The sequence below is a fragment of the Triticum urartu genome, chromosome 5A, assembly GCF_056163025.1.
Source record: "Triticum urartu cultivar PI428250 chromosome 5A, HENAU_Tu73, whole genome shotgun sequence".
Classification (NCBI taxonomy): domain Eukaryota; kingdom Viridiplantae; phylum Streptophyta; class Magnoliopsida; order Poales; family Poaceae; genus Triticum; species Triticum urartu.
The window spans coordinates 609,751,607-609,771,026 of NC_141877.1; the positions used below are offsets into that span (position 1 = coordinate 609,751,607).

At 43.9% G+C, this 19,420-nt stretch overlaps 1 pseudogene across 1 annotated transcript; it reads right to left on the reverse strand.

Moving 5' to 3' along the window:
- Positions 1-637: 637 nt before the first annotated feature.
- On the reverse strand, positions 638-4,933 carry LOC125507488 (uncharacterized; annotated as a pseudogene). Its single transcript, XR_015603642.1, has 8 exons — positions 4,753-4,933; positions 4,590-4,683; positions 4,428-4,495; positions 4,202-4,300; positions 3,419-3,475; positions 3,009-3,077; positions 1,994-2,062; positions 638-1,903 (listed from the first exon to the last, which is right to left on the reverse strand). The product of XR_015603642.1 is annotated as an uncharacterized LOC125507488 (transcript).
- Between the last annotated feature and the right edge of the window lie 14,487 nt (positions 4,934-19,420).

The following is a 19,420-nucleotide window of genomic DNA, read 5'->3' on the forward strand; positions in this document are numbered from 1 at the left end:
GAAAACATAAGGTTAAAAGTAAAGTTGAGATAAAAGGGAGAATGTTAGGTTGATCTCTCTCCCGTTCGAGCCCAACGGGTCGAACGGGCCCTTGCATCGCGCCCTGATCGGGGCGCCCAACCAAACCATGGATAGTGTGCCCCTGTGACCCGTGCTATATAAACAAAGGTGGGGCCGGGGCACGGGATACGAGGGTTGCCGCTGCCACAAACCTCACTGATACTCCTTACCGATCTAGGGTTAGCGTAGTGCTCACGGGAAGCTCCATCACCAACTCTCCCTCTCTCTGCCACCGCAGCCGCCACCACACACACACCCACACCCACACCGCTGTCACCGTGCTGCCATGGCCTTGATCTAGGCTAACCGATCAGAGGATCTAACAAAGAAATAAGAGAGGAAGAAAATCAGAGCTGAGAATGTAGCTTAATCCCTTCTACCTGCTGCCTGCTTGCATTTTTATGTGATGCCCCAAAGCAGTGACCCGCATGTTCGTTGGTGTAAGTAGTGAGTGCCATGAACCGGACTTGTACCTGAGCACATGCCAGACAGATTCAGTAAATCTTGGATTTTTTTCCCGTCAAAATGAGCTGACACACACCACATTACATGTATGCATGGGCTCATGTCCCATGTTCTTTTTTATGCAAAGGATCGATGATGGGGATAATTAAGGATTATTCGAAACAAATAAATAATAACGACAAAAATGGTGGCCAAAAACGGCCACTTGCTGCTCATAAACAGGCCTTGTTGAAGCAGCAATCACAAACATTCTCAATAGACGCCACGGAGAACTCCACCCCCACAAGCGGAATAATATTTGCTCTGCAAACTTCGCCACAGAACTTACTCGTCTTTTTTCACGACCTTTTTTTTATCACCGGAATCAGTTTCAGGGAGTACTAAATATTCCAAAGCTTTTGGACGGACCGGGGTCAGAAGGTTTACCAGCAGCGGACACGCCATCTGCCTTCTTCGGCTCGGATGTTGTGGCTGGCGTTCGGCTGCTGAGGACGCCCAAACTCCTGGCTGTCGGAGTCGGACTCCCTGCGTCCCGGCCTGCTAATGGTCCACTGTTCTGATTCGATTGTTGGAGTCGTCGCGGCTGGTTGCTATTCGATGGGACATGGCTTCCTCTCTCGTTTCTTCTCGGGTCCTGTGGGGGTCGTCCTTGGCTCAACCTTGGCGATGGCGGGCTAGGCTGTTCCAAAGGCCTCTGGTTGTCGTTGAACCAGTGGCGGGCTTCATTTTCATTTCTTCTCGGGTCCTGTGGGGGTCTGCCTTGGCTGAACCTTGGCGATAGCGGGCTAGGCTGTTCAAAAGGCCTTTGATTGTCGTTGAACCGGTGGCGACCTTCATTTTCATTTCTTCTCGGGTCCTGCAGGGGTCTGCCTTGGTTGTCGCCTCTCATCTGCTGTCTACGGCTGGCATACCTGTTGGTTTGCTCAGGTGCCATATCCTGATTAGTCTTCTCTCGCTTTTCCATGTGAGAATTTCCACTCCTACAACCGAGTCCACGATCGGATGATTGTGATCCCCCCTGACCACGGTTAATCCTGTTTCCTACAGCACTCATGTTGTCCATGTTATCGCGGTTCCTGCCTCCAACGCCTCTATCTTGCCTTTCTTTTTGCACCACAGATTCACGAGAGAGATAGGATGGCGTTTTGCCAACATCCCCAACTTCCAAACCATGTTCACTTGTCTTGTCCCCACTATCAGTAGCAGTGGCTGGTGATTCAGAGGCAGTGTTGTGGGGGGTGCCTTTGCCCGCGTCTTCCATGGCCTTGCTAGCTTTCTTTCCGCCTTTCTTGGTTGCAAACTTCACATGCCTGACAATAACATATGCATGCTTGGAGTCCAAATGTGGCCCACTTTCCACAATACAGACATCTTGTATCTGTTCAATTGGTGAAATTGTAGAAAGAGATGAACTTTCATGGAGAGCAATTCTTAAACTGAAGGGGACAATACAGAACAAAATACTCACAAGTCCTAACAGCCGAGATAGCGGTCCGCCTAAATCTTCTGCTTCATTACCTGCAGGCATTGCCATGCACTGACAAACAGAAGCATCGTTAAGTTTTTCACAGTTTGTGCCTGAGAATTTAAGAGAAACATATACATGTGAACATCCACAAATCCAATAGATAGCTATGAAGTCTAAATAAATAGGCTGTAAACGAAAATCCAGTTCAAGCTGGTATCCGATATATGCATGCATGCTGGTTAGCAGTTTCAAAGACACTGCTAAATACTGTCATCTTAGGTAAAAATAAAGGCAAAGTCCGTCAGGCAATTATTGCTTCAAGTGAAGATAAAGAGAAAACATGTTACTGTGATTCTCCATCCACAGTTTAGATCCAACAGATAGAATTATCACTCAAACAAGATATGAGACAGCTGGGGTTCTCCTAAGGCAAGGAGAAAACAGAAAGTTCCTCCTGAATAATAAACTACATGCCCATTATCATTATATAGGTAGAAATAGAGACTGTACACATACTGCCGTCACATACAAGCCATATCATCAAGATCCAATTATAACATCAATATGACCACCAGCATGTACAACTTCAGTTAGGGATCGATCTAGACTCAACATATGATGTAAGACTCTGCAACAAAAACTAAACTCCACACACACCTTTAGCACAGATCATCTTCTGCAGTGCCAAACATCGATACAGGGAGATCAATGTACTTAACAGTATACTACGCTTCAGCTATGTTACGCTCCTACATGTCACAACAGCTTTCACAATCAACAGTTCCAGATCCACAAAAGGCCCCTGATCATATCACACTATTTGGTTTCCCTTTCTACAGTTATAAAGTTTCCTTGGGGATTGCCCAGTAAACATTATTATAAAATAATGGTTAAACAGGAAAAAAATACAAATAAGGTTTATTGACAATTCCATGTGATACAGTTCCTTGGGTTGTCACCAAATATTTGCAAAATCATACAAAATAAGAACTAAAAAGTACATGAGCACTCTTACCTTCACCCTGTAACCACGCTCCATTAGTCTGGTAATTGCATCTGCTTTCACCTTCAAGTCTTTAATTTCCTGCAAACAGTAGTTTATGTTCCTCAACAACCTTATGTGACACCAGCTCAATGAATGAGTTCAACTAGGTATAGGTCCAAACAAACAGCAAAAGAAGCATGTAGCAGTACAATCAAGCTATTACTCCAGCTAAAAGGTAGCAATCAAGCATGCATTCCACATCTGAACAAAAAAGTTATGATAGAATATTCACTATTACTGCCAAACAGCAAGGACCAAAATAGAACAAGCAAAAAAAACTGTTTTCACTTCAAATACTAATCAATCATGCATTCCGTATAAGAATAAAAAATCATGCAGCCTGCAATTAACAAAAGAACTACAACATTAAGAAAACTTACTGTTTTCGCCTTAAACCGCACTTCTTTGTTATCTCCACCACGCAAGACAATAGCAGACTGCAGAACATTGAAAGTGCTCATTATTATGATTTATGCAGAGGTAATATAAACATGCAAGGAGGTATAAGTGATTAACATTTCCCTTGCTCTGTTTTTAAGGCTACATTTAGCATTGCAGTACTTTTCAAAAGCATTTACACATTTCTAGTCTGGACACAGCAGTTAATCGAAATCAATTTTTTTATGAAGCAACAGTAAAATCTTACTAGAATTAGTACATAATCCCCTAGCTAACCCAACACACAGCACAGTAACCACGAATGTGCTCTAGTACGACAAATAGTAAAGAAATGCAATTCTGGCCATTTCCACTCAACAACAGACTCAACAGTAGCAGATGCCCCTACAAAGAACATCTTCTATGTATTCTACTAAGGAGTACTCCCTCCGTGCCTAAATATAAGATGTCAAAACATCTTATATTTAGGCACGGAGGGAGTACATAAGATGTCTATAGCTCTTAACCAGATGCCGTTGTTTTTGTAGAGATCAAAGAGTTATTTGTGTCTTTTAAAAAAGCAACAGCATCTGGTTAAAGCAAATGACAGTTTCTGTAGCTGAGATTGACTGTATCTAAAAAACGGTTTCCTTACCACGGATCAAGGAACTGATAGTTTAGTCCAATGATCTTAAACAATTACGAACATGGCTCCTTTCTAAACATTTCAACTCAACTGCAGTGTTGATGGGACGACTGATTCAACGAGGATTTATCACACACACCTTGGTTTTTAAGCGTTCTTTCTCCTTGACATCTTTGTTATACTTCTCTTTGTGAAAGTCCATGATCTTGCAAACAGGAGGGTCTGTTTTTCTGTGGACCTGCACCGACGAAAAGATAACCGTGAGAAATGAAAATGCAAGACTTGATTGAACAGTAAGAAAACACCAACACCAGGACACAAACAATTGAAGATGAAGAAGAAAAATGCAGTATGGAGTAGTGTACCTCAACCAAGTCCAAGCCCATCCTGGCAGCGAGCTGAAGAGCCTCATGCCTGGGGACAACACTATGCCCTGCAAAACTGAAACAGGCCATGTCCATCACCTGAATGGTGAACGGAGAAGGGGAGTTGTGAGTGAGTGAGTGGGTGCGTCGTCCCTTCCCTACCTTCATCGGTGACGAGCCTGAGGAAGGGAGCGGTGATGTCGTTGTTGATCCTGGGGCCGGCATCGTCGTCATCGTCCTTCGTGACCTTCTTGACCTGTCGAGCACAACACGGATGGTAAGAAGAAGGAAAGCTGGCCTGGGGCACTAGAGGGAGGGGGTATACGTGCTGAGGCGGAGCGGCGAAGGACCGGTAGGGGATGATCGGGCGGCTGAAGGACGGCGGGGGTGAGGCGGCGGCGTGGCGCAGGTAGTAGGCCTGGGAACGAACGACAAGGGATCCGATGGCGCGGCGGAGAGCCATGGGCGGCCGCGGCGGCGGCAGGAAGGGGACGACCACGGGTAGCCCAGCCTGCCTCCCTCCGCATAGGCCTAAAAGGCTCCCTCGTTAGTTGCGCAACTAAGCCCATTTAGGGCATGTACAATGCATAGCCTTAAGGTGATGCCTCACATACCATGTAGGATCGGATATGATGTAAAGCAGGTTCGGATAGGGAAGCAAGTTCCTTTTTAGGAGGCGGGTGCTTGAAGAGAAAAAGTGTGGTCCAGTGATAAAAACTAAAAAGGTTGGAATGAGAAGTAGAGATGCATATGTACTAAAGTCTTTATTTTCTATTTTTTAATGAGATCCACTAGTGGTAGCTTGTATTGGGGAGAAAAAATAAATGTAGATGTCTCAAATTACTTTTTGTCATGGGCATATGTATCCATATGCCACCATTGTACATGCCCTTACATGCAGCCTCCTCACAGTCTTTTCGAGAGATACACATTTTTTTACTGTTAATTATGAATTTTTAATACTGTTCCGAGAGAAATTGTGAAGATGAACTAAGATTGTGTTAGCACCATACAAAAATAGGGGAGAAGGCCAATTCAAGAAATATAGAGAAAAGTACAGAATTCTTTTTTTCTTTTTTTTTTAGGAAAAACTTTCAATCTATTTATCTTTAATCATGGTTGTACAACAAATACTGGAAATAATAAAAATTACATCCAGATCCAGACTATCTACCGATGACTACAAGTACTAAAACGAGACAAAGACGCGTCACTGTAATCGCCCCTCCCTCGCCGGAGGCGGACAAACCTTGTTGTAGTAGACAATCGGAAAGTCGTCGTGCTAAGGCCTAATCTTCTATATCTAAATAGGAGCCCCCCACTAGCTGATTTTCCTGGCTTCTCGCACAGTCACATCACCCGAATTATTATTAGCCATTGGATCAACTATGAACGCAATCAGATGTCTACACTAACGCTCGCTGCGTTCCCGTATCGGCTTCCAGCGCTTGGGTTGTACGAAGCCACTTCACATGGGCTGCCTGAGTCGAGTAGCGCTGGTGCGCTACCTTACACATGGACACATGGCCCGGTTCAATATTTGGTATGTGGATTGTATAGCCCGTACAGCCCATGGGCTTCAGCTGCGGCACTATTTGGCTGACACCTGACAGTCATCTTCTCCGTCGTGACTCTCATCGCCGCCGCTATCTCTTCCGCTGCCTCGACCGAAGCTCTTCCGGACGCAATTGCACATGAAACCGCAGCGTTGATCGCCCTCATTACCTTGCCCTCCGTTACCGGAAGAAAAAGCTACATTAAATTGTGCGCCACCGCCCCCGCACCTCGCATCTACAAACCTGTGTGTGCTAGATCCTCCCACACAATCGCGCGTTTGCCTCTTTCCGATGCAACCCTGGGCGCGGTTCGGGACGTGGTTCCGTTGCCAAACACCCACATCGTCGAGGAAGACACGCCGTTGTGCAAGCCGTTGCTCTGCTCTGGACCATCTCCCGCACGCCAGCTGGTCTGCCTAGCCTCACATCAGATCCGATGCCTCTCTGATTGGGGGAAGACAGGGACGGGCTGCCGCCATTGCTGAACACACAGAAACCCAGATCGTCGAATAGCACACACCCGTTGAGGCATCCGCACGTCGTCGCTATGCTCCCACGACCGCCATCGGCGGCAATTAGAGGTGGGGAATCCGACTCAATCAAACAAGACTTCAACAGACTCCACCATTGGGACTAGCACATCAGCTTATTAGGTCAGCACCTCCGCGCTTACATTCGAGTAACATCATTGAACTGTTTCTGTGTGGTCGGTTGTTCTGATTCTACCTTTCCGGTCACTTCCCAGTCCCTACTTTGCAGGCTGCAACATGTGTTCATCCGCTTCACATGCGTCAGATACTCTCGTGTCCAGACTATCAGCTCCGTGTGCTCCCTCATGCCCACATGGATTTCATGGAGATGCTCTTTCACTTAGACAAAAGGTACGTAGCAGATATCAGTTTAGACTATACATCTGATTTTGATTACTAATATGTGTCTCTGAATTTCTCATGCGTTTTCAGCAATGGAGATGCTCTTTCACGTGGACCTAAGGCAGCATAAATAATTTAGATTATACAGTGTGCCTTTGTAAACATTTGGCTTACACAAGTGGTTCATTGCTATTTGCTAATATATGTCTCTGAATTTTGTAGCAGAGGGATTATTTTGCAAGCAGTCCATGCAGTCAACATGGCTACCCATTCATTATTTGTTTATGAGACCCCATAACTGAATTAAGACTTTTTCTTACTGATTTGTTGGAGATTCTATGTGCAATTTTGGTGTTAAATGTAACTACTCGATGCTTTAGGAAACGTCATGCTTCGCAGCTGAAACACGGTTCAGTTAGTTTTACTTAGTTTTGTGATAATACTTACATATAATATATGCATGATTGTTGTTATTAAGTCAATTCCACGTGGTGTGAAAATATGCATTTGCAAACTTAAACACAATCAGTTTTTGGTTAGTGCAGTTTCCAAGTTAATTGTTGTGATTAGCTATGTCGATTCCAATTTTCTAAATGAACTTTATAAAGAAAACTTTCACAATGACAAGGATGATATTTCACCTAGAGTGCATAGGGATCAGGACTGGAATACATGTAGATACATTAGTTTGAGCGTCAACTAATTTCAGATGGAGGAAGTAGGTCTTATACATATGGTTTATTTTGTGCTTTTAATTATTGTCATTAGTTGTATCAACTCCAAGTTTCTAACCAAATTTTATTTTCTTTATAGATAACTGAAAACTTTCAATTGACGAGAATGAGTTTTGATCTGAAGTTCCAAGGATCAGGAGCTGTATCAACGAGACACATTTCACGAGTATTTCAACCACTTTGTTTAACTGGATTCTTAGTGTCGTTTCCTATGTATATGAGGCTTATTTGTGGGATTCATTTTGCGTCTGCAGCAATCCAGGAGGCACCTAGAATATACTTTTATTTATATACCGTTGCTCAATATTCTACAATGTTTTGTCTCTAATTCTATGAATATGAATCTACGCATTTCAGGCCCGCAGCAACGCGCGGGGTATCACCTAGTAGAACCAACGCACCAAAACAACAACCACCGTGGATGAAGAGTGTAGATCAAAAGGATCCAACCTGAAGACACATGAACAAAGACAAATGACGAATAGATCCGAGCAAATCCACCAAAGACAGATCCGCCGGAGACACACCTTCACATGGCCACCGATGATGCTATACGCATCATCAGAACGGGGGCTAGGCATGGAGACCTTTATTTCTGAAGAAAATATGACATAGAGGCAATAATAAAGTTGTTATTTATATTTCCTTATATCATGATAAATGTTTATTATTCATACTAGAATTGTATTAACCGGAAACTTGATACATGTGTGGATACATAGACAAAACACAGTGTCCCTAATAAGCCTCTACTAGACTAGCTCGTTAATCAAAGATGGTTAAGTTTCCTAACCATAGACATGTGTTGTCATTTGATAAACGGGATCACATCATTAGGAGAATGATTTGATGGACAAGACTCATCTGTTAGCTTAGCATTACGATCGTCTAGTTGTATTGCTATTGCTTTCTTCATGACTTATACATATTCCCCTGACTATGAGATTATGCAACTCCCAAATACCGCAGGAACACCTTGTGTGCTATCAAACGTCACAATGTAATTAGGTGATTATAAAGATGCTCTACAGGTGTCTCGAAGGTGTTTGTTGAGTTGGCATAGATCGATATTAGGATTTTTCACTCCGTGTATCGGAGAGGTATCTCTGGGCCCTCTCGGTAATGCACATCACTACAAGCCTTGCAAGCAATATGACTAATGAGTTAGTTGTGGGATGATGCATTACATAATGAGTAAAGAGACTTGCCTGTAATGAGATTGAACTAGGTATGATGATACCAACGATCGAATCTCGGACAAATAACATACCGATGACAAAGGGAATGACGTATGTTGTTATGCAGTTTGACCGATAAAGATCTTTGTAGAATATGGAGGAGCCAATATGAGCATCCAGGTTCCGCTATTGGTTATAGTCCAGAGATGTGTCTCGGTCATGTCTACATAGTTCTCGAACCCGTAGGGTCCGCACGCTTAACGTACGATGATGATTTGTATTATGGTTATGTGTTTTTGATGACCGAAGTTTGTTCGGAGTACCGGATGAGATCACGGACATGACGAGGAGTCTCAAAATGGTCGAGAGGTAAAGATTGATATATTGGAAGGTTATATACGGACACCGGAATGGTTCCGAAGAAATCGAGGATTTTTCAGAGTACCGGGAGGTTACCGGAACCCCCGGGAAAGTTATTGGGCCTAATGGGCCATAGTGGAGGAGAGGAGGCAGGCCACAGGAGGTGGGGTGTGCCCCCCTTGCCCCAATCTGAATTGGACAAGGGGAGGGGGTGCGGCCCCCCTCTTTCCTTCTCCCTCTCACTCCTTTCCCCTCCCCTCTCGCCGTTGGAAGGAAAGGGGGCTGAATCCTACTAGGTTTGGAGTCCTAGTAGGACTTCCCCCCTTGGCGCGCCTCCCCCTTGGCCGGCCTCCTCCTTCCCCCCTCCTTTATATACGTGGGCAGAGGGCACCCCAAAGGCACAACATCAATTGTGTTAGCCGTGTGTGGTGCCCCCATCCATAGTTTACCACCTCGGTCATATTTTCGTAGTGCTTAGGTGAAGCCCTCCGTGGATCACATCATTGCTACCTCTTGAGCATGTGTTGGTTTTCCCTTGAAGAGGAAAGGGTGATGCAGCAAAGTAGCATAAGTATTTCTCTCAGTTTTGAGAACCAAGGTATCAATCTAGTAGGAGACAACGCACAAGTCACCTAGTACATGCACAAACAATCAAGAACCTTGCAACCAACGCGATAAAGGGGTTGTCAATCCTTTCACGGTCACTCGCAAAAGTGAGATCTAATAAAGATAGTAAAGTAAATATTTTTGGTATTTTTGTTGTATAGATCGGAAAGTAAAGATTGCAAAATAGTAAACGAGATGCGGTGTAAATAAAAGAGATGCAATATAACAATAAAGAGACCTAGGGGCCATACGTTTCACTAGTGGCTTCTCTCAAAATAGCATGTATTACGGTGGGTGAACAAATTACTGCCGAGCAATTGATAGAAAAGTGCATAGTTATGAAGATACCTAAGGCAATGATCATGAATATAGGCATCACGTCCGTGTCAAGTAGACCAAAACGATTCTGCATCTACTACTATTACTCCACACATCGACCGCTATCCAGCATGCATCTAGAGTATTAAGTTCATAAGAACAGAGTAACACATTAAGCAAGATGACATGATGTAGAGGGATAAACTCAAACAATGTGATATAAACCCCATCTTTTTATCCTCGATGGCAACAATACAATACATGCCTTGCTGCCCCTACTGTCACTCGGAAAGGACACCGCAAGATTGAACCTAAAGCTAAGCACTTCTCCCATTGCAAGAAAGATCAATCTAGTAGGCCAAACTAAACCGATAATTCGAAGAGACTTGCAAAGATATCAAATCATGCATATAAGAATTCAGAGATGAACCAAATAATATTCATAAATAATCTTGTTCATAAACCCACAATTCATCGGATCTCGACAAACACACCCAAAAGATTATTACATCGAATAGATCTCCAAGAACATCGAGGAGAACTTTGTATTGAGAATCAAAGAGAGATAAGAAGCCATCTAGCTAATAACTATGGATCCGAAGGTCTGTGGTAAACCACTCAAGCTTCATCGGAGAGGCAATGGTGTTGATGTAGAAGCCCTCCGTGATCAAACCCCCTCCGGCAGATCACCGGAAGAGGTCCCAAGATGGGATCTCACGGGTACAGAAGGTTGCGGCAGTGGAAAGGTGTTTTTGTGGCTCTCTGCGATCGATCTAGGGTATAAGAGTATATATATAGGCAAAGGAAGTACATCGGTGGAGCTACAAGGGGCCCACGAGGATGGGGGGCGTGCCCTCCTGCCTCGTGGCCGCCTCATGGAGTTCCAGACTTCGACTCCAAGTCTTCTGGATTGCTTTCGGTCCAAGAAAGATCATCGCGAAGGTTTCATTCCATTTGGACTCCCTTTGGTATTCCTTTTCTGCGAAACTCTAAAATGGGCAAAAAAACAGAAACTGGCACTGGGCCTCTGGTTAATAGGTTAGTCCCAAAAATAATATAAAAGAGCATATTAAAGCCCATTAAACATCCAAAACAGATAATATAATAGCATGGAACAATAAAAAATTATAGATATATTGGAGACGTATCAAGCATCCCCAAGCTTAATTCCTGCTCGTCCTCGAGTAGGTAAATGATAATTACAGAATTTTTTATGTGGAATGCTACCTAACATAATTATCAATGTAATTTTATTTATTGTGGCATGAATTTTTAGATCCAAAAGATTTAAGACAAAAGTTTAATATTGACATAAAAATAATAATACTTCAAGCATACTAACAAAGTAATCATGTCTTCTCAAAATAACATGGCCAAAGAAGGTTCATCCCTACAAAATCATATAGTTTGGCTATGCTCCATCTTCATCACTCAAAATATTCAGATCATGCACAACCTCGATGAAAAGCCAAGCAATTGTTTCATACTTTAGTACTCTCAAACTTTTTCAACTTTCACGCAATACATGAGCGTGAGCCATGGACATAGCACAATATGTGGAATAGAGTGGTGGTTGTGGAGAAGACAAAATGGAGGAAGATGGTCTCACATCAACTAGGCGTATTAATGGGCTATGGAGATGCCCATCAATAGATATCAATGTGAGTGAGTAGGGATTGCCATGCAACGAATGCACTAGAGCTATAAATGTATGAAAGCTCAACAAAAAAACTAAGTGGGTGTGCATCCAACTTGCTTGCTCACGAAGACCTAGGGCATTTTGAGGAGGCCCATTATTGGAATATACAAGCCAAGTTCTATAACAAAAATTCCCACTAGTATATGAAAGTGACAAAATAAGAGACTCTCTATCATGAAGATGGTGCTACTTTGAAGCACAAGTGTGGAAAAAGGATAGTAGCATTGTGTTGGGGAATGTAGTAATTTCAAAATTTTCCTACGCACACGCAAGATCATGGTGATGCATAGCAACGAGAGGGGAGAGTTTTGTCCACGTACCCTCGTAGACCGAAAGCGGAAGCGTTTGCACAACGCGGTTGATGTAGTCGTACGTCTTCATGATCCGACCGATCAGGTACCGAACGCACGACACCTCCGAGTTCAGCACACATTAACCCCAATGACGTCCCTCTAACTCCGATCCAGCCGAGTGTTGAGGGAGAGTTTCGTCAGCACGGCGGCGTGGTGACGATGTTGATGTTCTATCGACGCAGGGCTTCGCCTAAGCACCGCTACAGTATTATCGAGGTGGACTATGGTGGAGGGGGGCACCGCACACGGCTAAGAGACGATCAACTTGATCAACTTGTGTGTCTAGAGGTGCCCCCCTGACCCTGTATATAAATGAGCAAGGGGGGTGCGGCCGGCCAAGGGGAGAGGCGCGCCGGAGGAGTCCTACTCCCGATGGGAGTAGGACTCCCCCCTTTTCCTAGTTGGATTAGGACTTGGGAGGGGGGAAGAAGGAAAGAGGGGGGACGACCCCCTTTGCCCTAAACCAATTCGGTTTGGGCCTTGGGGGGGCGCCCCACACTTCCCTTGCTCCCCTCCTTTTCCACTAAGGCCCATGTAGGAAGCCCCCCGGGGGTTCCGGTAACCTCCCGGTACTCCGGTAAAATCCCGATTTCACCCGGAACACTTCCGATATCCAAGCATAGGCTTCCAATATATTAATCTTCATGTCTCGACCATTTTGAGACTCCTCGTCATGTCCGTGATCACATCCGGGACTCCGAACAACCTTCGGTACATCAAAACATAAAACTCATAATATAACTGTCATCGTAGCGTTAAGCGTGCGGACCCTACGGGTTCGAGAACTATGTAGACATGACCGAGACACGTCTCCGGTCAATAACCAATAGCGGAACCTGGATGCTCATATTGGCTCCTACATATTCTACGAAGATCTTTATCGGTCAGACCGCATAACAACATACGTTGTTCCCTTTGTCATCGGTATGTTACTTGCCCGAGATTCGATCGTCGGTATCTCAATACCTAGTTCAATCTCGTTACCAGCAAGTCTCTTTACTCGTTCCATAATACATCATCCCGCAACTAACTCATTAGTTTCAATGCTTGCAAGGCTTAAGTGATGTGCATTACCGAGAGGGCCCAGAGATACCTCTCCGACAATCGGAGTGACAAATCCTAATCTCGAAATACGCCAACCCAACAAGTACCTTCGGAGACACCTGTAGAGCACCTTTATAATCACCCAGTTACGTTGTGACGTTTGGTAGCACACGAAGTGTTCCTCCGGTAAACGGGAGTTGCATAACTCATAGTCATAGGAACATGTATAAGTCATGAAGAAAGCAATAGCAACATACTTAAACGATCGTGTGCTAAGCTAACGGAATGGGTCATGTCAATCACATCATTCTCCTAATGATGTGATCCCGTTAATCAAATGACAACCCATGTCAATGGCTAGGAAACTTAACCATCTTTGATCAACGAGCTAGTTAAGTAGAGGCATACTAGTGACACTCTGTTTGTCTATGTATTCACACATGTATTATGTTTCCGGTTAATACAATTCTAGCATGAATAATAAACATTTATCATGATATAAGGAAATAAATAATAACTTTATTATTACCTCTAGGGTATATTTCCTTCAGTCTCCCACTTGCACTCGAGTCAATAATCTGGATTCACAGTAATGATTCTAACACCCATGGAGCCTTGGTGCTAATCATGTTTTGCTCGTGGAAGAGGCTTAGTCAGCGGGTCTGCAACACTCAGATCCGTATGTATCTTGCAAATTTCTATGTCTCCCACCTGGACTAGATCCAGGATGGAATTGAAGCGTCTCTTGATGTGCTTGGTTCTCTTGTGAAATCTGGATTCCTTCGCTAAGGCAATTGCTCCAGTATTGTCACAAAAGATTTTCATTGGACCCGATGCACTAGGTATGACACCTAGATCGGATATGAACTCCTTCATTTGCTGCTTCCGAAGCATCTATGTACTCCGCTTCACATGTAGATCCCGCCACGACGCTTTGTTTAGAACTGCACCAACTGACAGCTCCACCGTTCAATGTAAACACGTATCCGGTTTGCGATTTCGAATCGTCCGGATCAGTGTCAAAGCTTGCATCAACGTAACCGTTTACGATGTGCTCTTTGTCACCTCCATAAACAAGAAACATATCCTTAGACTTATAGCAAGGCACACATCAGGTCTGGTACACAACATTGCATACATGATAGAGCCTATGGCTGAAGCATAGGGAACATCTTTCATTTTCTCTCTATCTTCTGCAGTGGTCGGGCATTGAGTCTTACTCAACTTCACACATTGTAATACAGGCAAGAACCCTTTCTTTGCTTGATCCATTTTGAACTTCTTCAAAACTTTGTCAAGGTATGTGCTTTGTGAAAGTCCAATTAAGCGTCTTGATCTATCTCTATAGATCTTAATGCCTAATATGTAAGCAGCTTCACCGAGGTCTTTCATTGAAAAACTCTTATTCAAGTATCCCTTTATGCTATCCAAAAAATCTATATCATTTCCAATCAGTAATATGTCATCGACATATAATATCAGAAATGCTACAAAGCTCCCACTCACTTTCTTGTAAATACAGACTTCTCCAAAAGTCTGTATAAAACCAAATGCTTTGATCACACTATGAAAGTGTTTATGCCAACTCTGAGAGGCTTGCACCAGTCCATAAATGGATCGCTGGAGCTTGCACACTTTGTTAGCTCCCTTTGGATCGACAAAACGTTCCGGTTGCATCATATACAACTCTTCTTCCAGAAATCCATTCAAGAATGCAATTTTGACATCCATCTGCCATATTTCATAATCATAAAACGCGGCAATTGCTAACATGATTCGGACAGACTTAAGCATCGCTACGGGTGAGAAGGTCTCATTGTAGTCAATCCCTTGAACTTGTTGAAAACCTTTCGCAACAAGTCCACACTTTGTTCTCATACATGGATCCCATCTCAGATTTCATGGCCTCAAGCCATTTTGCGGAATCTGGGCTCACCATCGCTTCTTCATAGTTCGTAGGTTCGTCATGGTCTAGTAAGATAACTTCCAGAACAGGATTACCGTACCACTCTGGTGCGGATCTTACTCTGGTTGACCTATGAGGTTCAGTAACAACTTGATCTAAAGTTTCATGATCATCATCATTAACTTCCTCACTAATTGGTGTAGGTGTCGCAGAAACCGTTTTCTGTGATGAACTACTTTCCAATAAGGGAGCAGGTACAGTTACCTCATCAAGTTCTACTTTCCTCCCACTCACTTCTTTCGAGAGAAACTCCTTCTCTAGAAAAACTCTGAATTTAGCAACAAAAGTCTTGCCTTAGGATCTGTGATAGAAGGTATACCCAACAGTCTCCTTTGGGTATCCTATGAAGACACATTTCTCCGATTTGGGTTCGAGCTTATCAGGTTGAAGCTTTTTCACATAAGCATCGCGGCCCCAAACTTTCAGAAATGACAAATTTGGTTTCTTACCAAACCATAGTTCATAAGACATCGTCTCAACGGATTTCGATGGTGCCCTATTTAACATGAATGCGGCCGTCTCTAAAGCATAACCCCAAAACGATAGCGGTAAATCTGTAAGAGACATCATAGATCGCACCATATCTAGTAAAGTATGATTATGACGTTCGGACACACCATTACGCTGTGGTGTTCTGGGTAGTGTGAGTTGCGAAACTATTCTGCATTGTTTCAAATGTAGACCAAACTCGTAACTCAAATATTCTCCTCCACGATCAGATCGTAGAAACTTTATTTTCTTGTTACGATGATTTTCAACTTCACTCTGAAATTCTTTGAACTTTTCAAATGTTTCAGACATATGCTTCATTAAGTAGATATGCCCATATCTGCTTAAATCATCTATGAAGGTGAGAAAATAACGATATCCGCCACGAGCCTCAACATCCATCGGACCACATACATCTGTATGTATGATTTCCAACAAATCTGTTGCTCTCTCCATAGTTCCGGAGAACGGCGTTTTAGTCATCTTGCCCATGAGGCACGATTCGCAAGTACCAAGTGATTCATAATCAAGTGGTTCCAAAAGTCCATCAGTATGGAGTTTCTTCATGCACTTTACATTGATATGACCTAAACGGCAGTGCCACAAATAAGTTGCACTATCATTATCAACTCTGCATCTTTTGGTTTCAACATTATGAATATGTGTGTCACTACTATCGAGATTCAATAAGAATAGACCACTCTTCACGGGTGCAAGACCATAAAAGATATTACTCATATAAATAGAACAACCATTATTTTCTGATTTAAATGAATAACCGCCTCGCATCAAACAAGATCTAGATATAACGTTCATGCTCAACGCTGGCACCAAATAACAATTATTTAGGTATAATACTAATCCCGAAGGTAGATGTAGAGGTAGCGTGTCGACCGCGATCACATCGACTTTGGAACCATTTCCCACGCGCATCGTCACCTCGTCCTTAGCCAATCTTCGCTTAATCTGTAGCCCCTGTTTCGAGTTGCAAATATTAGCAACAGAACCAGTATCAAATACCCAGGTGCTACTGCGAGCATTATTAAGGTACACATCAATAACATGTATATCACATATACCTTTGTGCACCTTGCCATCCTTCTTATCCGCCAAATACGTGGGGCAGTTCCGCTTCCAGTGACCAGTCTGCTTGCAGTAGAAGCACTCAGTTTCAGGCTTAGGTCTAGACTTGGGTTTCTTCTCTTGAGCAGCAACTTCCTTGCTGTTCTTCTTGAAGTTCCCCTTCTTCTTCCCTTTGCCCTTTTTCTTGAAACTAGTGGTCTTGTTGACCATCAACACTTGATGCTCCTTCTTGATTTCTACCTCCGCAGCCTTTAGCATTGCGAAGAGCTCAGGAATTGTTTTATTCATCCCTTGCATATTATAGTTCATCACGAAGCTCTTGTAGCTTGGTGGCAGTGATTGAAGAACTCTGTCAATGACACTATCAACCGGAAGATTAACTCCCAGCTGAGTCAAGTGATTATGGTACCTAGACATTCTGAGTATATGTTCACAACAGAACTATTCTCCTCCATCTTGCAGCTATAGAACTTATTGGAGACTTCATATCTCTCAATCCGGGAATTTGCATGAAATATTAACTTCAACTCCTGGACCATCTCATATGCTCCATGACGTTCAAAACGTCGTTGAAGTCCCGGTTCTAAGCCGTAAAGTATGGCACACTGAACTATCGAGTAGTCATCAGCTTTGCTCTGCCAGACGTTCTTAGCGTTGTCAGTTGCATCAGCAGCAGGCCTGGCACTCAGCGGTGCTTCCAGGACGTAATTCTTCTGTGCAGCAATGAGGATAATCCTCAAGTTACGAACCCAGTCCGTGTAATTGCTACCATCATCTTTCAACTTTGCTTTCTCAAGGAACGCATTAAAATTCAACGGAACAATAGCACGGGCCATCTATCTACAATCAACATAGACAAGCAAGATACTATCAGGTACTAAGTTCATGATAAATTTAAGTTCAATTAATCATATTACTTAAGAACTCCCACTTAGATAGACATCCCTCTAATCCTCTAAGTGATCACGTGATCCAAATCAACTAAACCATGTCCGATCATCATGTGAGATGAAGTAGTTTCCATGGTGAACATCACTATGTTGGTCATATCTACTATATGATTCACGCTCGACCTTTCGGTCTCCGTGTTCCGAGGCCATATCTGTTATATGCTAGTCTCGTCAAGTTTAACCTGAGTATTCCGCGTGTGCAACTGTTTTGCACCCTTTGTATTTGAACGTAGAGCCTATCACACCCGATCATCACGTAGTGTCTCAGCACGAAGAACTTTCGCAACGGTGCATACTCAGGGAGAACACTTATACTTTGATAATTTAGTGAGGGATCATCTTATAATGCTACCATCAATCAAAGCAAGATAAGATGCATAAAAGATAAACATCACATGCAATCAATATAAGTGATATGATATGGCCATTATCATCTTGTGCTTGTGATCTCCATCTCCGAAGCACCATCATGATCACCATCGTTACTGGCGCGACACCTTGGTCTCCATCGTAGTATCGTTGTCGTCTCGCCAATCTTATGCTTCCACGACTATCGCTACCGTTTAGTGAAAAAGTAAAGCATCACAGGGCGATTGTATTGCATACAATAAAGCAACAACCATATGGCTCCTGCCAGTTGCCGATAACTCGGTTACAAAACATGATCATCTCATACAATATAGCATCATGTCTTGACCATATCACATCACAACATGCCCTGCAAAAACAAGTTAGACGTCCTCGACTTTGTTGTTGCAAGTTTTACGTGGCTGCTACGGGCTTAGCAAGAACCGTTCTTACCTACGCATCAAAACCACAACGATAGTTTGTCAAGTTGGTGTTGTTTTAACCTTCGCAAGGACCGGGCGTAGCCACACTCGGTTCAAATAAAGTTGGAGAAACTGACACCCGCCAGCCACCTATGTGCAAAGCACGTCGGTAGAACCAGTCTCACGTAAGCGTACGCGTAATGTCGGTCCGGGCCGCTTCATCCAACAATACTGCCGATCCAAAGTATGACATGTTGGTAAGCAGTATGACTTATATCGCCCACAACTCACTTGTGTTCTACTCGTGCATATAACATCAACGCATAAAAACCTGGCAAGGATGCCACTGTTGGGGAATGTAGTAATTTCAAAATTTTCCTATGCAGACGCAAGATCATGGTGATGCATAGCAATGAGAGGGGAGAGTGTTGTCCACGTACCCTCGTAGACCGAAGGCAGAAGCGTTAGCACAACGCAGTTGATGTAGTCATACGTCTTCACGATCCGACCGATCAAGTACCGAACGCACGGCACCTCCGAGTTCAGCACACGTTCAGCCCGATGACGTCCCTCTAACTCCGATCCTGTCGAGTGTTGAGGGAGAGTTTCGTCAGCACGAGGGCGTGGTGACGATGTTGATGTTCTACCGATGTAGGGCTTCGCCTAAGCACCGCTACAGTATTATCGAGGTGGACTATGGTGGAGGGGGCACCGCACATGGCTAAGAGACGATCAACTTGATCAACTTGTGTGTCTAGAGGTGCCCCCTACCCCTGTATATAAAGGAGCAAGGGGGTGTGCGCCCGGCCAAGGGGAGAGGCGCGCCGGAGGAGTCCTACTCCCACCGGGAGTAGGACTCCTCCCCTTTTCCTAGTTGGATTAGGACTTGGGAGGGGGGAAGAAGGAAAGAGGGGGGCCGCCCCCTTTGCCCTAAACCAATTTGGTTTGGGCCTTGGGGGGCGCGCCCCCACTTCACTTGCTCCCCTCCTTTTCCACTAAGGCCCATGTAGGCCCA